Source organism: Zootoca vivipara, chromosome Z1 (assembly GCF_965207765.1).
Source record: "Zootoca vivipara chromosome Z1, rZooViv2.hap1.1, whole genome shotgun sequence".
NCBI lineage: Eukaryota > Metazoa > Chordata > Lepidosauria > Squamata > Lacertidae > Zootoca > Zootoca vivipara.
In genome coordinates this window covers 58,456,649-58,477,743 of record NC_142583.1, presented here as the reverse complement: position 1 = coordinate 58,477,743, position 21,095 = coordinate 58,456,649, and positions in this window count along the sequence as shown.

The following is a 21,095-nucleotide window of genomic DNA, read 5'->3' as shown; positions in this document are numbered from 1 at the left end:
CACAGGCCCTGTCCCTGCCTCCTTCCACCTGGTCTAGGGCGGGGCCTGGAAGGCCTCATAAAGGACTGCTGCCGCTGCTCTGCTGCTGGTGCTGCCCAGGACTCTCTCCTGCTGTGAGTGCCCACAGGCCCTGTCCCTACCTCTCTCCACCTGGTCTAGGGCGGGGCCTGGAAGGCCTCATAAAGGACTGCTGCCGCTGCTCTGCTGCTGGTGCTGCCCAGGACTCTCTCCTGCTGTGAGTGCCCACAGGCCCTGTCCCTGCCTCCTTCCACCTGGTCTAGGGCGGGGCCTGGAAGGCCTCATAAAGGACTGCTGCCGCTGCTCTGCTGCTGGTGCTGCCCAGGACTCTCTCCTGCTGTGAGTGCCCACAGGCCCTGTCCCTGCCTCCTTCCACCTGGTCTAGGGCGGGGCCTGGAAGGCCTCATAAAGGACTGCTGCCGCCGCTCTGCTGCTGGTGCTGCCCAGGACTCTCTCCTGCTGTGAGTGCCCACAGGCCCTGTCCCTGCCTCCTTCCACCTGGTTTAGGGCGGGGCCTGGAAGGCCTCATAAAGGACTGCTGCCGCCGCTCTGCTGCTGGTGCTGCCCAGGACTCTCTCCTGCTGTGAGTGCCCACAGGCCCTGTCCCTGCCTCCTTCCACCTGGTTTAGGGCGGGGCCTGGAAGGCCTCATAAAGGACTGCTGCCGCTGCTCTGCTGCTGGTGCTGCCCAGGACTCTCTCCTGCTGTGAGTGCCCACAGGCCCTGTCCCTGCCTCCTTCCACCTGGTCTAGGGCGGGGCCTGGAAGGCCTCATAAAGGACTGCTGCCGCTGCTCTGCTGCTGGTGCTGCCCAGGACTCTCTCCTGCTGTGAGTGCCCACAGGCCCTGTCCCTGCCTCCTTCCACCTGGTCTAGGGCGGGGCCTGGAAGGCCTCATAAAGGACTGCTGCCGCCGCTCTGCTGCTGGTGCTGCCCAGGACTCTCTCCTGCTGTGAGTGCCCACAGGCCCTGTCCCTGCCTCCTTCCACCTGGTTTAGGGCGGGGCCTGGAAGGCCTCATAAAGGACTGCTGCCGCCGCTCTGCTACTGGTGCTGCCCAGGACTCTCTCCTGCTGTGAGTGCCCACAGGCCCTGTCCCTGCCTCCTTCCACCTGGTTTAGGGCGGGGCCTGGAAGGCCTCATAAAGGACTGCTGCCGCTGCTCTGCTGCTGGTGCTGCCCAGGACTCTCTCCTGCTGTGAGTGCCCACAGGCCCTGTCCCTGCCTCCTTCCACCTGGTTTAGGGCGGGGCCTGGAAGGCCTCATAAAGGACTGCTGCCGCCGCTCTGCTGCTGGTGCTGCCCAGGGGAACTTGAAACAGCACAGAGTCCTTTTTAAAATGCTTTTTAAAGAATTTTTAATGTTTTTATCTTCTTTGGGGTGGTAGGTGGGAGGGATTTTTAGTTGGGTGTGGGAATCTGTTAAATTTTAGTGTATTTGTAATTTTTATTGTTTTTGGTTTTATTGTTTTATTGTGTTTGGGGTGGTAGGTGGGAGGGATTTTTAGTTGGGGGTGGGAATCTGTTAAATTTTAGTGTATTTGTAATTTTTATTGTTTTTGGTTTTATTGTTTTATTGTCTTTTTTGTGTTCTTCTTTTGTTGAGTTCTTTGCTGTTTTTTACAGAGGTTTTATTTTGTTTTTAAGGGGAGGGGTCAGGGCTGCCCGGGAGGGGGTCCCAGCAAGCAAAATGGCTGGGGCAGATTCCACAGGGGTGTGTGCACTGGAACAACCGATCTCAGTGGTCACGGGTAGGAGGAGGAGTTACGCTAAGACCAGACCATGTCATTACCGAGGAGGCAGACTTAGTCGTTGTCTGAGGACTATCCCTGCCTCCAGGTCTGGTCCTGACCGGACGGATATTGGAATCAGCAAGGGATACCCACATGACCTGAAGGTGCTGCTGTGCAATGCCAGGTCGATGATGAATAAGACCACCGCCATTCACGACCTGATTGTGGATGGAGGATTTGACCTGGCATGTGTGACAGAGACCTGGTTGGAGGAAGCCGATGGGCCCGTTCTTGGCGCTGCTTGCCCACCAGGTTTCTCTTATGCACAGCAACCCAGGCCATCTGGGCGGGGAGGGGGGGTTGCAGTGATTTTTAGGAAGTCATTAGTTTGCACCAGGCGTCCTATTGGGAAGACCCAGTTCTCTGAGTGCATGTTCTGGAAGTTGGGCAATAGAGGCAGTACAGGATTCCTTTTGGTGTACCGACCTCCCCGCTGCACCAAGGATTCCCTGCCCGAGCTGCTTCAGGTCGTGTCGGATGTGCTCCTGGAGACACCTAGCTTGGTTGTCTTAGGGGATTTTAACATCCATGCCGATACGACCTTACAAGGAGCCGCTCGGGACTTCGTGGAAAGCATGGCCACCATGGGGCTGTCCCTGAATAAGTCTGGCCCAACTCATAGCCGCGGACATGCCTTGGACTTGGTGTTTACCTCTATGGATGTTGGTGATCTGACATTAAGTAAAAGCGAAACAAAAGAAGTGCCATGGTCAGATCACTTTCTGGTGCAACTGGACTTCTCCGCAACCCTTTCCCTCTGCAGGGAGGTGGGACCGATTCGGATGGTCCGCCCCCGCTACTTAATGGATCCAATTGGCTTCCAAAGAGTGGTAGGGGATGTTTTATCCCATGTCGATGGCCTTTCAGCTGATTCCCTGGTGGCCCGCTGGAATGCGGAGTTAACCAGCGCTATTGACTGTCTGGCTCCGAAGCGCCCTCTCAGATTGCATGGAGCCCGGACAGCCCCGTGGTTTTCCCCGGCGCTGAGGGCAATGAAACAGTCGTTGAGACGGCTAGAGCGCCGGTGGCGGAAAACTCATTTTGAATCAGACCGGACACGGGCTAGAGCTCAACTTCGAGCCTACCAAGTGGCAATGGCGACGGCGAAGAGGACCTTCTTCACCGTCTCCATCGCATCTGCAGAAAACAGCAGCAGGAGACTCTTCCAGGTGGTTCGCAATTTAGCGGAACCACCTGCTCCATCCGGGCCCAGTACGGGCCACATGATCTCCTGCAATGATTTTGCAAAGTTTTTTGCAGATAAAGTCGCTCAGATTCGGGAAGAGGTAGACTCCACCGTGGGAGCAGGGCCGGGGCGGGGGAGTGCTAGAGTCCTGTCTAGTCAAGTTTTGTGGGATCAATTTCAATCTGTTACCTCCGAGGATGTGGACAGGCTGCTTAGACGAATGAAACCAACCACCTGTCTCCTTGATCCTTGCCCATCCTGGCTTATAAAAGCTAGCCAGGAAGGGCTGGGCGATGGGCTTCGCGGGTTGGTAAATGCTTCTCTCCATGAGGGAGCCTTCCCAGACCCGCTGAAAGAGGCGGTTATTAAACCGCTTCTTAAAAAACCATCTTTAGATCCGGCCAATATGGCCAACTATCGCCCAGTCTCAAATCTTCCATTCTTGGGCAAGGTGATTGAGCGAGTGGTTGCGGAACAACTCCAGGCACGCCTGGAAGAAGCGGACCATTTGGATCCCTTCCAGTCAGGATTCAGGCCTCATCATGGGACTGAAACTGCCTTGGTCGCACTGGTCGATGATCTCCGGCGGGCTAGGGACAAAGGTAAGAGCTGTTTCCTTGTTCTGCTGGATCTCTCAGCGGCTTTTGACACCATCGACCATAACATCCTTCTGGACCGTCTAGAGGGCTTGGGAGCTGGGGGCACTGTCATGCAGTGGTTCCGCTCCTTCCTCCTGGGCCGTGTTCAGAAAGTGGTGGTGGGGGATGAGTGTTCAGACCCCTGGGCGCTCACTTGTGGGGTGCCTCAGGGTTCTGTCCTCTCCCCCATGCTTTTTAACATCTATATGCAGCCACTGGGAGAGATCATCAGGGGGTTTGGGCTGGGTGTCCATCAGTATGCTGATGATACCCAGCTCTACCTCTCTTTTAAATCAGAACCAGTGAAGGCGGTGAAGGTCCTGTGTGAGTGCTTGGAGGCGGTTGGAGGATGGATGGCGGCTAACAGATTGAGATTGAATCCTGACAAGACAGAAGTACTGTTTGTGGGGGACAGGAGGCGAGCGGGTGTGGAGGACTCCCTGGTCCTGAATGGGGTAACTGTGCCCCTGAAAGACCAGGTGCGCAGCCTGGGAGTCATTTTAGACTCACAGCTGTCCATGGAGGCACAGGTCAACTCCGTGTCCAGGGCAGCTGTTTATCAGCTCCATCTGGTACGCAGGCTGAGTCCCTACCTGCCCACTGACTGTCTCTCCAGAGTGGTGCATGCTCTAGTTATCTCTCGCTTGGACTACTGCAATGCGCTCTACGTGGGGCTACCTTTGAAGGTGACCCGGAAACTACAACTAATCCAGAATGCGGCAGCTAGACTGGTGACTGGGAGCGGCCGCCGAGATCACATAACACCGGTCCTAAAAGACCTACATTGGCTCCCAGTACGTTTCCGAGCACAATTCAAAGTGTTGGTGTTGACCTTTAAAGCCCTAAACGGCCTCGGTCCGGTATACCTGAAGGAGCGTCTCCACCCCCATCGTTCTGCCCGGACACTGAGGTCCAGCTCCGAGGGCCTTCTGGCGGTTCCCTCATTACGAGAAGCCAAGTTACAGGGAACCAGGCAGAGGGCCTTCTCGGTAGTGGCACCCACCCTGTGGAATGCCCTCCCACTAGAGGTCAAAGAGAACAATTACCAGACCTTTAGAAGGCATCTCAAGGCAGCCCTGTTTAGGGAAGCTTTTAATGTTTGATGGATTTCTGTATTTTAGAATTTCTGTTTTTTTTTTTTGGAAGCCGCCCAGAGTGGCTGGGGGAACCCGGCCAGATGGGCGGGGTATAAATAATAAATTATTATTATTATTATTATTATTAACACATTACCCTTATTGGTATGAATCAAATTAATGGTTCCTTCACATGTACATGTTGTTGGCTACACTTTCATCCTCCTCTTCCTCCAAAGCCCTTAAGATGGTGTACATAGTTCCACCCTCTTTATCCTCACAACTACCCTAAAAGATAGGTTAAGTTGAGGGCAGGGCAAGATCACCCATTTAGCAGCAATTTGAAATGTGTTTTCCTATCATCTAAGGCAGGTATGGCCAAACTTGGCCCTCCAGCTGTTTTGGGACTACAATTCCCATCATCCCAAGCTAACAGGACCAGTGGTCAGAGATGATGGGAATTGTAGTCCCAAAACAGCTGGTGGGCCAAGTTTGGCCATGCCTGGCTAAGGCCTGTGCTCTAACCACTATACCACACTAGCTGAGATTTCATAACTGCTACTTCAAAAGTAAACTTGCATGTGTGAATGACCTGTCACATTTCAAATAACATACAACCAGTGCTATTTTTCTAGGGGGGAAAAGAGGTGTCTGAACTCACCACGAACACTTCCCTTGTTCTCTTATAATGACAATGGTACCCATCTGGGAGGTGCTGGGATTGAGTTCCAGCTGGGGGGGGGAACTCTGTGTACAACATATGGAACTTTCAAATCATCACAAACGCAATACTTCTCAACTGTGTCTGTTCGTATTTATCAGTGCCATGCCATCAAGTGTTGAGTATTCAAGTAGTGGCATGTATATGAGAACCTGCTCTAAATTATAACCAGGTCTCCTGCCCCACTCAAGATTCGGCCTAGAAAGACAACCCATGGGATTTTCTTTCTCTTTAGGTCAGGGATGGGGAAAATGTGCTCTTACGGTAATTTTGTCTCTGGATTAGAACTTCCATCATCCTTTGCCATTGGCAATGCTAGATGGGGCTGATGGCAGTTGGAGTCCAGCAATATTTGAAGGTACACATTAAGTAATACAACACAAATAGGTGGGTGTACTTCATTTTAAAGAGATGAGCAATATCCTTCTATAGTAACAGATTACAACCTGCATATGTCCCTTTAAGACAACCAGATCTCACCCTCCCTGTCCCTTTAAATATTACAGGGCAGCTGCTGAATTTTCTGCCCCATTTATACACCTGTTTATTTAGTTACCCTGAGGACTTCCAGCTTCCATCAGCTACTCCTTTTTACAGCATCTTGATGGACAGCCACTCACAGGTAATCAGGCTTACAGCTAGTCACTTCTGCACAGCAAATTGCATTCATGAAGATACAAGAGCAGGTTAAGGCATCTTCTTTGGTCAGTTGGCAATGCCTCCCAGTTTCTGTCTGCTTTAGCAAATAGAACTTGGCTTTACCCTTTGGTGGACAGAGGAAGGGATAGGCAAAGGAATGGCAGGGAGTGCAGTGGCCTCTCCAGCTGCCTCTAAACACCGATGGACAAGCAGGGTATGGGGTTGGCACTGTGGCACAAACAGGCAGTGTTTACTTTGCAGCTCGAGTCACAAAAGCGCTGGCCCATTCACAGTTGTATTTATATCTGCCCCACCGACTTCCCAGCACCAGAAAAGAAAGGTCTCTGTAACATTCTCCCTACCCCCAACATGCATGAAGTGAGCACAACCAAAATAAGAAAACGTAAGGAATATTGCCTCCGAGATAGGGTAGCACACAGTCCACTCGCACGTATACCCCAAATCCTAAAACAGAGATTAGATTACTGCAACTCACTCTGCCTGGGGCTGCCCTTGAAATCAGTTCCAACCTCAACTGGTACAGAATGCAGCTGCTTGATTACTGGCAGGAATAAGCCACTATGAACACAACCACACTGCTTTTAAAACAACGCCACTGGCTCCCAGTTTGTTTTTATGCCCAATTCAAGGTGCACCAATGGTCTGAGTTCCTAACTGGGTGGAAAGCGGCATCACAGCATTCAGAGAAGTACACATTTCAAATGCTAGCAGGGTTTGGGTCACTTAATTGGGCGGCATGCACACCGTACATTTAAAGCAGACAACTCCCCCCCCCCAAAAAATCCTGGGCATCGTCATTTCTTAAAGGTCCTGGGAAAAATAGTCATGTAAGGGGTAAGCTACAGTTCCCAGGAGTCTTTGGGGAATGTCAAGTGCTTTACATTTGGAGTACGTACACAGTCATGGTTGGGCAGGGTTGCATTAAAATGCAAACGAATCAAATTTGCCTCCTGCCTCCAAAATCCCATATTCTTTTTCTTTCCCCAAACAAATCTTGAGTAGTTTCCCCATGTACCATGGGCAGGTGGTAGTGGGTTGGTGCATTTTGCAAAATTAAAGAATACAGTTCTTTATATGCACATATATTTTAAAAAGCCACACTTAGTAAGAGCAAGCAGTTGCTCCTTTGATAGACTTACAAAAAGAGGGGAGAAATGTTGATTCATATATAATCAGACAAATGATTTTGTCTTAACTCTGAATAGGGTCAGAAACTTCATATCTGCTATAAGTCTCCATAGGAAAATAAGCAGGGGAAGTGACATCCCTCCCCCCTTTTAGAAGTACGGTATTATGCAGTTGGGGTGGCAGAGACCCATAATGTTATAAATTGTCACCACTAGGGGGAGCTGCATGGTAGCATCCAAGCACTCTTTGCCGCTGGAAAACCTCTGCAGTTTTCATTCTCTTTCCCTGCCAGTTTATTCTCTCTTCTATCACACACATGGCATGCAGAAAAATGTGGGTAGGAGGGGTAGGGTGAGGAGTTTACCACCTCTGCATTGTTAATGTTTCCATACCTCGCACGGCATACTCTGTTACTATGCATATATGCCATGGATAACAGGAGCTGTTTTCTTAGACTCCAGCTCACTCGTTACATTGAAATGTTAGGTTTATTGTGTCTTCTTTTCAGAATGGGGAAGCAGCAAGTGATCTGCTTGCTGGCAGGTGGGGAGAGAGAGAGACCTTCATCTCTTGACCTAGTGACAAAGTGCGCACAGTGGTGCTACAGAGAGTGCAGAGTCATTAAGTGTGAGGGGAGCCATTTGCCTTCTGGAGGCAACACGGGAAGATGAATTTCAGGTTGTTGTGGCTGCTGCTGGTAAGATGGCTGACTGCAGTTATATTAAAATAAACAGTTAATAAGCAGTAGTGTCTGCTAAGAACAGATGTTGCCCCTCTACCCCAATTTGCTGGATCAGAACAACATGCTGGATCAGACCAAAGCACACACGCAAAAACCATTTAAAACAACTTGCAATCATAAAAAGAAGGTGAGTCCTAAAAAAATGCACCTCCAGTGTCAAAGGCCAGAGTAAAGTCTTCAGTGTTCTCTAGAAGCAGTAAAATGAAGGTGTCAGATGCATGCCACTGTCCCCATCCCACCCAGATTCTGAGGGCTGAGGAACTACCAAGATCTCAGCACCCAAGAGGGTCTGAAGCGAAGGAGGCCATCTTTCAGATATTTGTCCAGCATCCTGATCTTACAGCGGCTAACCTGTGAGAAGCCCACATGCAGGACCTGAGCACAACAGCACTATATCCCTCCTGCAGTTTCCTGGTACTCAGAAGCATACCGACTCTGGCAGTGGAGGTAGGTCATAGCCATTGAACCATTTCGAAGTAAAGGGTTTTCCGGCTGCGGTGCCCACATATGTAAGAAATGAAAACAATAAGAAGGACACACACACACCCCAGCATTCAGGGGTCGACATGAGGAGCCTATCACTGACCACTGGAGTCTTCCTTCCCTGTTCCATTCCTCAGGTGCCATGCAATAAGATGCACCCTCCCCTTGTGCTTTGACCCTGTCACTTGGTCCTGCCATCCTCCATGTCAGAGACTGAATATCAGCTGCAGGGAGCTTGCTGTACTTATGCCCTTTGCCAGATCTTAAGGCTGCGATCCCAAACAATTACTATTCGGTAGGACTTTATTCTAAGTATACCTGGATTTTGCTGTCAGAGAGCAAACCTGTGCAAGTCTGCACAGTACTATGTGTCACTGAATTCAGTGGTACTTATTTGCAAGTAAGTGTGTAAAGGAATGCAGCCTTGGGGCAGTAGGTCCCCCTAAATATAGGATTACACCTTTCATGTCCTCTGTGCTACCAAAAAGCAGAGCTCACAATAAGACATCCACCAGAAGTTTCAGTTTGCAAAGTCTGTCACTGTCTTAGTTGTGACCCCACCGAGGGGACTGCATTGCCACTAGGCTAGAAGAACATTCTGGCCTCTTGAAAGTTGGGCAAGTAAGCAGCCTGCTCTAAACAGAGCTCTAAACACCAGCACTGAAAGGAAAGCGAAATCCATCACAGCAGTAATCTCCCTAATTTACTCTGATAACACCGATTGCTTTAAGCACAGACTGTACTTCATAACCTCTTTTCAAGTCCTGGTTAGCAAATCTGAAGGACACAGGCCATGGTACGCAGGCTTGGCAAAGTAAAAATCTGGATGGTTCTCGTTGTGCATCAGACACCAAGTTTTTAACAAAGTAAACACCTCCAAGGGTTAGCCTGGTGCATGTATCACCTTTTCTATGTGATAACACTTACAGCCTGTCAGTCTATATTCCAAACTGACAGCAAATCCTTTTGTTGCAATTCCACTTTTGGATTTACTTGCAGAAACATCAAAGGAGGGCATAGCTATCTGTTCACACACATGTTTGGGACATTGGGGAACAGATAAGACAGAAGTCTGATAAAAAAGTGATATTTAGTATTTTCTATCTTCAAAACATTTTGCTAGAGAACACACCCTGAAAGTAATATTCCCTCCACCCACTGTTGTCAAACAGAAACTACATGAATTACCAAATGCTTATCATGAGCTAGCAGGACACCAAGGAAGGGGAAGCAGATCCTGGGGAGGGGTGCAGCCACGAATGGTACACACCAGGACAAGCAAAGATGGGGTGGGAGATGTTGGGGACTTAGGAGGTACTCACAGGACACCAGAGAACATTGCAAGGGCAGTAGACAGTTTACAGGAGCCAGAGGAAGGAGACATATCACCAGAACAAGAGGTGTCCCTTGATGTAGCAGACTCTGGGGCATCAGAACAGCAGGAAGTGCACTCCAGGAGACTAAGGCAGTGGACCAGGTGGAGATCATGGGGCTCATTAGGTCTGAGAGGAGGTTTGTGGCCAATCAGTTGGCTTAAGTTCAGGGCAGGTGAGAACCACAGGCTTCATCAAGTGGAGAGGCACAGCTGGAGCAAACTAAGGTGCAGCAATCAAGATTGGGAAGGATAAAAGGGAAGCAAGGCTTTGGGTTTGCTCAGCTTTCTCTGTTGATGGACCATGGCTTGGCTGCTTTGGGAATGCCACTGGACTGTGATTTTGGGACTAATCCCAGGTGTTCCAACCCGGGATCCTCTGCTGACGTGTGAACCTGACCTTGCAGATGAACTTCACACCTTGCTTGTTGTATTGTACAAGGGCTGGCATTTGACCATTTGGACTGTCTGACTACTCTGTGTGCACTATCAGGACTTGTCTCTTGGTACCCTGGGATTCAGGACAATGCTGCTGGTGCCCAATCACACTTGGATCCCAGATGTTCTTGCAAAGGAGCATAGAGCTGTATTATGCCATGGGAAGGGACATAGCTTGATGACAGAACACATCTTTTGCATGCAAAAAGTCTGAGGTTCAGTTTCCACCATTGCCTAGGAGGGTTGGGTTCCTTTCTAAAGCCCTGAAGAGGTGCTGCCAATCAGTGTAGTAAACAGTACTGAGCTGGATGGACTGCTGGTTTCTCCAGAATGTTAAGTAGATGTCCTTCACATTATTATTTTATTATTTTATTATATTTTATTTTATTTTCACCTGCCAGGGATCGAATCTAGGACTTTCTGCATGCAAAGCTTGTGATCTACCATTGAGTTAGTCCTTCCCATCCATCTCTGCCTTCAAACATCTAGCAGTACCAACCTTACTGCCCCACTTGAATTTGATTCAGGACTGCATTTACCCATTTCTTGCTGTAAATAAATCCATGCTGTTTTTTTATTTGCGCTGCTATTTTTGCTTTTAGCCAATTGTATCTCAAGGACTTGCTGTGTGTAACAATGCTTTAAATGAATTTATATGTAGGAAAGTGTATGTGCCAACAGTTAAATGTACCATTCAGTAATTCTTGCTGTCAAATTTAAAATACATATTAAAACTCCCCCTTCTTCCAGTTGAGCTATAATAAAAACCACCCACATTTTTTTTAAAAAAAACCTTTAAAAGGTGTTTCTTGCTGGTTGCATATCGTGCTAAGCCAAACCTTGGCTTAGTGTGAACACACAGGCATGCAGGCTCAATGAGAGGAGACTGCAACCACTTTGCTCTCCCCGAGTCATTCTACTCCTGCGCTGTGCTGAGCTAAACCATGGTTTGATTCAGTATGCCATCCAAACCTGGTCTCCTCCTAACCTTGAGGGTAGCATGAGTGCCCCAGTGGAGTCAATCTAGTGTTCACATGATGAATGTCAGAGGCTGTTGTTGTGACTACTCTAGAGTAACGACGCTCCACATTCTTCTCTTTAGACAGTTTTATTTAGTGCAGTCTATTTACAGTGAAATGGGGGTGCAGAAACATGTCTGCTTAGTCCGAGCCAGAATCCGGGAATGGCGCGCCCCTTGTCTTCTTCCAGCATAAAAGTCTTGGGATGCCAAACCTTCTTCCCCGCCTTCTCCTGCATAATTCCGGAACCGGAGGAAAAAGGGGCCTGCGCTCCATGTTTTCCTTCTCCCCCTTCTCCCCCTCTCTTTCTTCCTCCCTCATGTGTAGCAGGGGCTCTTCTGTGTTGCCGGAGCCCTGCATCCCTCTTCCTCCTTCCTCACTTGACCCCTCCCCCTCCCCGCTGGCATTGCTGCTATTGGAGGAGCTGCTCTTTATGATGGGAGGGGGGTCTCTGTATTCCCTTCCCCTTACAATGAATCTCACACTTCCACAACTTTGCCCCTGCCCTATCCCCTCATTTGCACGTGACAACACTATGCAATGCAATCTGAGTACAGATTTCAGAAAAGTACAAAACTTAACTGAAAATTTTAGCAGTAGACTTGGTTCAACAATTAATGGAGAAATACCTAGAAAACTCCTGAGTCCCTGATATATGTATGTTTGTTTGGTTCTCTGTGATATCTCCTCTGCCCCCCCCCCCGCCCCCAGTAACAATACTGGGAAGGTTATTCTGTGCAGGGAAAACTGGCACTCACTTGATGGGAATCGACCATTCTTGGCTTGTTCTGCATAGAGCTGCTTCATTTGCACATTGTCTTCCATTCTTGACATTAGGAGTACAAGGAGGTTATAGGGAAGCCATTTTCCAAATATCCAATGCCTACATTGTCAGTATCGCTGATTTTTCCTTCAGCATGACAAACCAGACTTGCTTTGCAGTTGACTGTATATCTAGGGGTGTACAGACCCTCTTTTCTGTTGTGGACATCAAAAGGAGAGAGGAAAACTAGCAAAATTACGACTAATTCTCTCCCCCCCCCCAGTCATATCTGTCCACTTACAAAAAGATCCTCAAGGACTCCCAAGAAGAGGGGGCTGTGGTGTAAAATGGAAACAAGACATATTAAAAGTCCAAAAATAGCAGCGAATCTCTAGCATTAATAGGTGGGTCTTTCTGGCAGCTTTCCCGAGTTTAGATGGCATCAATAACAATTTGGGTATGACTGTTCGGCATTAATGATGGATGGGCTCTCTGCTTTTAGGGCTGATCGGTTCTTTGTGATCCTACCCACCAATGCAAGAATACTGAGTTATTAAAAAGGGTGGGGGAGGAAAACTGGGGAGTACATTTTGAATTGAACACAGTAAAGGAAATGCTCTCTCTCTTTTTTGGTCACCTTATAATGCCAAAATTCATTGCTACAGAAGGTCACTGAGTTAAATGCTGTGGTTGGAGTTTTTCAAAGGCTATATTCATGACCGTTAACAAGATTTGCAACTATGCATGCTAAATAAATATAAGAATGAATCTCTAACTTCTCAGGTGACCTATTGGGAATCAGAAACAAATGGCTCCCTTGCCGCAGCCCAGAGGCTGCTTAAGGCTTCATTCCCAATGTGGCAACAAGGTGCTATTGTGTGTGCACATTACAAAGAGAGGCGATAGAGTGTAATGGTGTGAATGTTAAGCTGCAAGACAGGAAGTCTTCAGTTCAACTTGCAGCTCAGCCCACCATCTGTGATATGGTGATAATAATACCTGCCATCTCTATAGGGCAATTGTACGGATTACCAAGATAATGTATGTGGAGTGCTCGGAATGCTTTAACGCACTATAGGAATGCTGCTATCAGTGTTATTATGTTAAACCTGTCTGCCAGAAGCAGGTAGTCACAGCAATTGAACTAAAGCCCCATCTCTAAAATGAAGCAATCCTGTCTTTCAGTTATGAACAGGGAAAAAATGGAGCAGCCTCCTCACTGGATCAGAACAAAGGGCCACTGAATTCTGGATGCAATAATGACCCTAAGTGTTGTGTTTGTGCGTGTGTGCATGTACACACACACTGGGAGCCAATTCCCCAAGCTACATAGCACTGGGCCAAAGTGGAAGCTGTACAAAGACTATGTGAGTTGGGATGCTAGCAGCAGAGTCCTGAATTTTCTTGATCCTTCGAGTAACATGACCCAAGAGGGAAGAGGGACATCATATAAAAAGAGGACTCGCCATGTGTTCTTCAGCTACAATGAGAACCTGGTTTCGCAACTGAAATGGCAGATGTGCAAAAGTGAATGCTGCCTCAGCAGAAAGGCTTAATCCTCTTCACTTACCTGTTCACCCATTGCTGCCTCCACCCTCTCAACTGAGAAACATTAACACACTTCTAGGTTTTTGAAATAGGTGGAGACTGTGTCCCTTCTTTGGGAGTTCTGCACCAAGTGAGATGATTCTCTGCTTTCTCTCCTCAGGAGTGGGGGGGGGGGCATAGCAGGCCTGTTCTCAACACTTCATCCAGATCTTCACGGGAATGGAGAAAGAGGAAAGCCTTTTTTATATCAGGCATCAGGTCTCAAGGTAGCGAAGAAGCAAACCTCCTTTAATCAGAGGCATCTGACTGTCAGGAGGTCGTACACATGAGTAGGAATCCGGCAGAGAAACATGCCCGACTGGCATGTTCTCTCCCTCCTGGTCAGTCGTTCGGGAGCTTCAAAAGCTTTCTCCAGCCCGAACATCACAGTGACTGAAACCAAGAGGCATCAACACACTTCAGGATTCTGCAGAGTATTGGCAGTCAGCGTAATAGACTCAGTAGCACAGCGTTTGGCTACACTACATTTATTAACATACATACACTTGGAGCATCGAAACTCAGCTCCTTCCTCTTCAGCATCAGACAGCAAAGAGAAAGAGACAAAAGACAACAGACAACAACAACAAAAATTATTATTATTATTATTATTATTATTATTATTATTATTATTATTATTATTAATACCCCACCCATCTGGCTGGGTTTCCCCAGCCACTCTGGGCGGCTTCCAACAGAAAAATAAAATACAGTAATCTATTAAAGATTAAAAGCCTCCCTGAACAGGGCTGCCTTCAGATGTCTTCTAAATATCTGGTAGCTGTTTTTCTCTTTGAAATTTGATAGGAGGGCGTTGCACAGGGCGGGCGCCACTACCAAGAAGGCCCTCTGCCTGGTTCCCTGCAACTTGGCTTCTCGCAACGAGGGAACCGCCAGAAGGCCCTCGGTGCTGGACCTCAGTGTCTGGGCAGAACGATGGGGGTGGAGACGCTCCTTCAGGTATACTGGACCGAGGCCATTTAGAGCTTTAAAGGTCAGCACCAACACTTTGAATTGTGCTCGGAAACGTACTGGGAGCCAATGTAGATCTTTCAAGACCGGTGTTATGGGGTCTCCGCGGCCACTCCCATATACCGGTCTAGCTGCCGCATTATGGATAGTCCCATGTAGAGCACATTGCAGTAGTCCAAGTGAGAGATAACTAGAGCATGCACCACTCTGGCGAGACAGTCTGCAGGCAGGTAGGGTCTCAGCCTGCATACCAGATGAAGCTGATAGACAGCTGCCCTGAACACACAATTGAACTGCACCTCCATGGACAGCTGTGAGTCCAAAATGACTCCCAGGCTGCACACCTGGTCCTTTCAGGGGCACAGTTACCCCATTCAGGACCAGGGAGTCCCCCACACCTGCCCGCATCCTACATCATGGAACAGAGTAATACAAACATCCTGTCTCCGACACTTCCCACTATGTGGAATGAAAACATACACCGTCATGTGATAAAACCAATCCCATGACTGCAACATGGGAAAAGAATATTAACACTGACTACAGTACAAGGTTTCAATGGAAGGGATAAATACTAAAGATTTTTCTGTCAGGAAGGAAGAGGTAAACCTCCTTTGACACTAGACATGTGGCTGCATTGTGTTTCTCCAGCTGGAGGAAACACAAGTAGTGGGTTGGCAAGAGGGCAGGCCAGACTGATGGTGGAGCCAGGATTCCAGAAGAACATAAGGCGAGCCCTGCTGGGTCAGACGAAAGGCCCATCTTGTCCAGCGTCCTGTTCTCACAATGGGCAACCAGTTTCCAAAGGGAAGACCATAAGCAGGAACCGAGTGCAACAGCACACTCCCCGCTTGTGATTCACAGCAACTGGCATTCAGAGAAATACCACTATTGATAGTGGAGACGTGCTGATATATATGTCTGTGCTCACCCCACTCCAGTTGCAAAGCTAGGAGGAAGCCGCAGTAAATTCCTATTTTATATTATGTGTGCCTTCACCCCACAAAAGCCAATCCCATTTCCGTCACACTCCCCTAGTCTTACTTAGAAATGAATGGAAGACCTCTGTGCCTCCAGGACAACTGATCGCTCCTGGTGCTTGCCACTTCTTAAGCAGAGTACAGTGGAAACAGCCTATTTCTATTCTTCATCTCCTGCATCTTGGAATCTAATATATACAGTTGATTTGCGCCTCCTCCTCCTCCATACAGTTCTTCAATTACAAGCACTTCCACAACAGAAAACTCCTCATCCTACTGGAACAATAACATATGTTTAAATTAACCCTCATTTATGGAAATGTTAATGTTTACACTAAAAGTTCCGCATTACACAGTTATGTTCCAGTGTGCTAATTGCCTCCTAACACGGGAGCCGACAGAAGGTTATAAATGGGAGTTTTATTGCTATGTTCAATTCCTCAGTAACTACAGAAACCAAAGTTCCCCAGATCAAAGCAAGCATTGTGCCACACAAAATACAGAAGTGAGGTGGCTCCCTTGGCTAGCTGCTGCTCCTTTGGGGGGAGCTCTTTAGCCTGCGTGGAGTCACGGCTGTCTTCCCTGAGAAGACAACCCTGCAATGGGCCATGGTTCAATTTCATAGCTGAAGGAGATCACAGAATGGCTTGTTCCAAAGAGCAGGGCACTGCTGCTATTATTGGAGGGAAAACATGCTGCATTTAAGGTACTGGTTGCAGTTCATGGCTTCCTCAATGCTTTGTGCTGAGTTTATCAACACAGACAGCACAAAAAGTGGCAAAACCACATTACTGGCAGCTCCCAGGCTCTGATTTATGGAGCTGAAATAAGCAACTCTTTCACTTGCTTAATGTATGAGTTTTTATAAATACTATTCCATTTGTAGGTGAAGCTTGGATGGGATCCTGTCAAAAGAGCAATCCTGCCCCTAGTCCTCCACCCCACCAATTATATTTTGCAAAGGAAAAGCATGAATGAGAACAGCATGTTGTGTATTGCCTTCCCACCACTGCTGCACTTACAGTGGTCTGTTTCAGCTACTGCCAAAGACTGGAACAGTTTGGGTCAGATTGACCTATGTCAGGGGTCCCAAAACTAAGACCCGGGGACCAGATGCGGCCCAATCACCTTCTAAATTCTTTTACATGAGTAGAATGTGTCCTTTTATTTAAAATGCATCTCTGGGTTATTTGTGGGGCCTGCCTGGTGTTTTTACATGAGTAGAATGTGTCCTTTTATTTAAAATGGGTTATTTGTGGAATTCGTTCATTATTTTTTTCAAAACATAGTCCAGCCCCCCACAAGGTCTGAGGGACAGTGAACAGGCTCCCTGCTGAAAAAGTTTACTGACCCCTGACCTATGTGGTGGCCTCCAGATGTTGGACTAGAACTCAACATCTGGAGCAGGGGTCAGCAAACTTTTTCAGCAGGGGGCCGGTCCACTGTCCCTCAGACCTTGTCCCACTGTCCCTCAGACAATTTTTTTGGGGGGGGGGGATGAACGAATTCCTATGCCCCACCAATAACCCAGAGGTCCATTTTAAATAAAAGGACACATTCTATTCATGTAAAAACACCAGACAGGCCCCACAAATAACCCAGAGATGCATTTTAAATAAAGGGACACACACTACTCATGTAAAAACATGCTGATTCCCAGACCATCGCGAGTCGGATTTAGAAGGCGATTGGGCCGCATCCGGCCCCCGGGCCTTAGTTTGGGGACCCTGATCTGGAGGATGCTACATTTGTTACTGATGAACTAGAATGGCATGGTGATAGTCTTGGGCAAATGTAATCAGAGATGTGCAACATATACCTGCTAAGTAAACCCTCTTTCCAAGCACCACCCACCTAATTCCAGAGAGCAAAGGAACTCAAGGAAGGATCTCTAAAGAAAATCCCTTCTGCATTGCTTCTAGTGGAAAGGTGCAGTCCTTTAGATATCCAGGTCGTAAGCTGTTCAAGCCTTTAAAGGCAATCACCTGCACTTTGAATTGTGCCTGAAACGCTTATGTCCAATGCCAGTTTCCATGGGGAGTCAGCCGTGCTAGAAGCTCACTGAAAAGCTTGACTTGAGCATTTCGTCTGGCATAGTACATTTTCCCCCCCTTAAAATGCACCATTTGGTAGGCTACCCATAGGGTTCAGTCAGCCCCGAAGTTTCCTAACTTCTACTTTGTGAAGCAGCTCTAAAGTGGGAGGACATTAAGCAGAATGAGTTCTTAGAGCATATTCACCTTCTGAACAAAAATGGTGTTTTATATGAGTAATTGTGTTCCCCAAAGAATTGTGGGAATGTTCAGGGTGGCAGGAGAGGATGTATTGTTTATTAATATCCTTCCTAACTTGCACTAGCAAGTTCCTTTACTTAGCAGAGTGCATTCCCCTTTACACAGCAGAAAACTAGTTGCAAACTTGTGTGTTTCTTAAGACAATACGCAATTCAATCTGGCTTGTCCAGATTGAAATGTGTTCTAATATTTTCCTCGTAAGACCCCTTGAATCCCTCCAAAAAGAATAAAGACACCACAGTCTTATTCATAAGCAATAAAAAGAAAGTTTATTCATGATCAGGCAGAGCACAGTGTGATCCCTGAAGAAAGGCTTTAGGCTTAAAGTTACAAACGTATATGAACAGGTTTACCCCATAAGGGAGAGGACCTGAAGGACTGCTTGCTGGTAGCCAGCAGTTCATTCCAGGAAGTTCACAGGACAAAAGGAAGATGGAAAAGAGGGAGAGTGGCAGCATGTCTTGGCCTTTTACCAGGTTTGGAAAGGTCACACCTACCCACTAGTCACATGCAAGGAAGGATGCACCAGACCAGGAGGAACAGGAAGTTTCAACTGGCGGGACCAGTCATAGAATCATAGAATCAAAGAATCATAGAGTTGGAAGAGACCACAAGGGCCATCCAGTCCAACCCCCTGCCAAGCAGGAATCACCATCAAAGCATTATTGACAGATGGCTGTCAAGCCTCTGCTTAAAAGACCTCCAAAGAAGGAGACTCTACAACACTCCTTGGCAGCAAATTCCACTGTCGAACAGCTCTTACTGTCAGGAAGTTCTTCCTAATGTTTAGGTGGAATCTTCTTTCTTGTAGTTTGAAACCATTGCTCCGTGCCCGCTTCTCTGGAGCAGCAGAAAACAACCTTTCTCCCTCCTCTATATGGCATCCTTTAATATATTTGAACATGGCTATCATATCACCCCTTAACCTTCTCTTCTCCAGGCAAAACATGCCCAGCTCCCTAAGCCGTTCCTCATAAGGCATCATTTCCAGGCCTTTGACCATTTTGGTTGCCCTCCTCTGGACATGGTCCAGCTTGTTCCACATTCCCTTGCATGTCCACTCTAGGAAAACAAGGAATGTTGTACTTGACTGCTCTCAGTGGATTACATCCCACAAGAATAATGGGAATGGTAAACTGGTGAAAGTGCTGAGGACACTCTGTTAGATGTCCCAACACATACATACACACCTCCAGTTCCCAAGATTCCTTGTGAAACAGGCATGACTGAAATCAGTGAAAGTCTGAGATGAGTACCAGTATGAGTTCTGGGTATAACCACATATAAAAATATACAATAAATCATTTTGCGAGGTTTCACACTGCTTGAAAAGGATATGCCGTCATTACACTGAGACTCTTGGGCTTGCCAATCAGGTCAGCAGTTCGAATCCCCGTGATGGATTGAGCTCCTGTTGCTCTGTCCCAGCTCCTGCCAACCTAGCAGTTCGAAAGCACGCCAGTGCAAGTAGATAAATAGGTACTGCTGTGGCGGGAAAGTAAATGGCATTTCCATGCACTCTGGCTTCCGTCACAGTGTTCCATTGCACCAGAAGTGGTTAAGTCATGCTGGCCACATGACCCAGAAAGCTGTCTGTGAACAAATGCTGGCTCCCTCAGCCTGAAAACGAGATGAGCACTGCAACCCCCTTTGAATGGATGTAACCATCCAGGGCTCCTTTACCTTTTTTTTTACCTAGCATACCTTAATTTCTCTCTAGGGAGCACAAGACAGTATGCATGATTTCTCTTTCCTCCTATTTTATCCCCACAACACCCCTGTTGGGGTTAGGGACAGTGACTGGCTCAGGTCACCTAGCTCCTATCTGAGGATTTGAACCTGGGTCTATTCAGTCCTTGCACAGAGCTTTAACAGCTTCACCGTTATTGGCTGTTTCTGTTTGCTTTTCAGATATGTAGCAATTTCTATGACAGGGGGAATTCCATCCAGTGGATAATTTTGTGAAATACTAGTACGTCCTTTAGTAATGTCTAATCTAGTATGGATTTATCTGGCACTTTAAACCAGCCAGAGGACACAGCTTGCTTTTAGATTAGGCATCAAAGCTCTTAGCATTAAAGTGAGAATTAAAAAGTTATCAGAGTTGACTAAAAGGGTTTCATCACATTTTGTACTCCACCTGCTGTGCATTGTACATAGTTAAAAGAGTACTTCTCCTACATACTCCCCCAAGAACCAAATTAGCATGTTATGTGAACTCTTTTATTTTGTGGGGAAGTCATAATGACTCCAGATAAAAAAAGTTTCTTGGGTATTTATATTTAGTAAAGTTATTGCCCAGTGGATTTTCTTCCTATATACATAAAATGGTAAGTCTGCTCTCATGCTGCAGTTCACATGACTGCCAGTTGGGGGTCATACCAATTCCACCATGATGACAAAATGGCAGGTAGGTAAAGCAAGCAGGTGGCCCAAGCAAGTTGTTACGGTAAATGACGATGGGGAAGAGCTTGAGAGCATTTTGTCAAAGTGTTCTCTGAAGCACCTCTCCCCTCTTTTAGAAGAGGCTGGGGGAAAGCTGTGATGGGAGAGGGTGGGGTGAGCTGTGAAGGGATAGGTGACAAGTGGGGTGAGATGTAAAAGGAGGACATTATTTAGCTTTTCTGTGGGTGTGAGATTTTGTTGTGTGCTGGCTGAGAGTGGGGTGGTCCCCTCACCCTTGTTTCCTGTACAGCCTCACCAGCTGCCTGCAGTTCCTGGTCTGAGAAAATCTCACGGGAAGAGCTACCTTATGATGTCTCTTCTGTGCTTTAACAGAAGTGCAAGCACCTGCTATGGCTGCAGAGCACAGACTGCTGGTGAGATGGTTTGTAGAATGAAAGGATAGGTGAACACTCCTGGACACCAAAAAAGTAAGGTAAGCACACGCGCGCGCACGCGCGCACAAACAAACTAGCACTCCACTATGGGCTGTATTTTTAATATAGGACATCATGTATAATTGCTACTTTTAGTTTTGCTAGGTGTAGTGTTCCAAGGCATGGCCTGAGGGCACACAGCATAGAAGAAAGACAGGATAAAATGGACCAAATAATTATTAATCTGAAATGTTTAAATACATAATAATGATTCATTATTAAAATAAAGAACGTCTGCCAACATTATCTCCATCTGACTTGAGGTGATTTTAAGGATTTGTCTCAGGAACATGCTCTTCCTGTGCCAAACCTGCCACCGTGGTCAACTCAAAGTTTATATATAGATATAGGG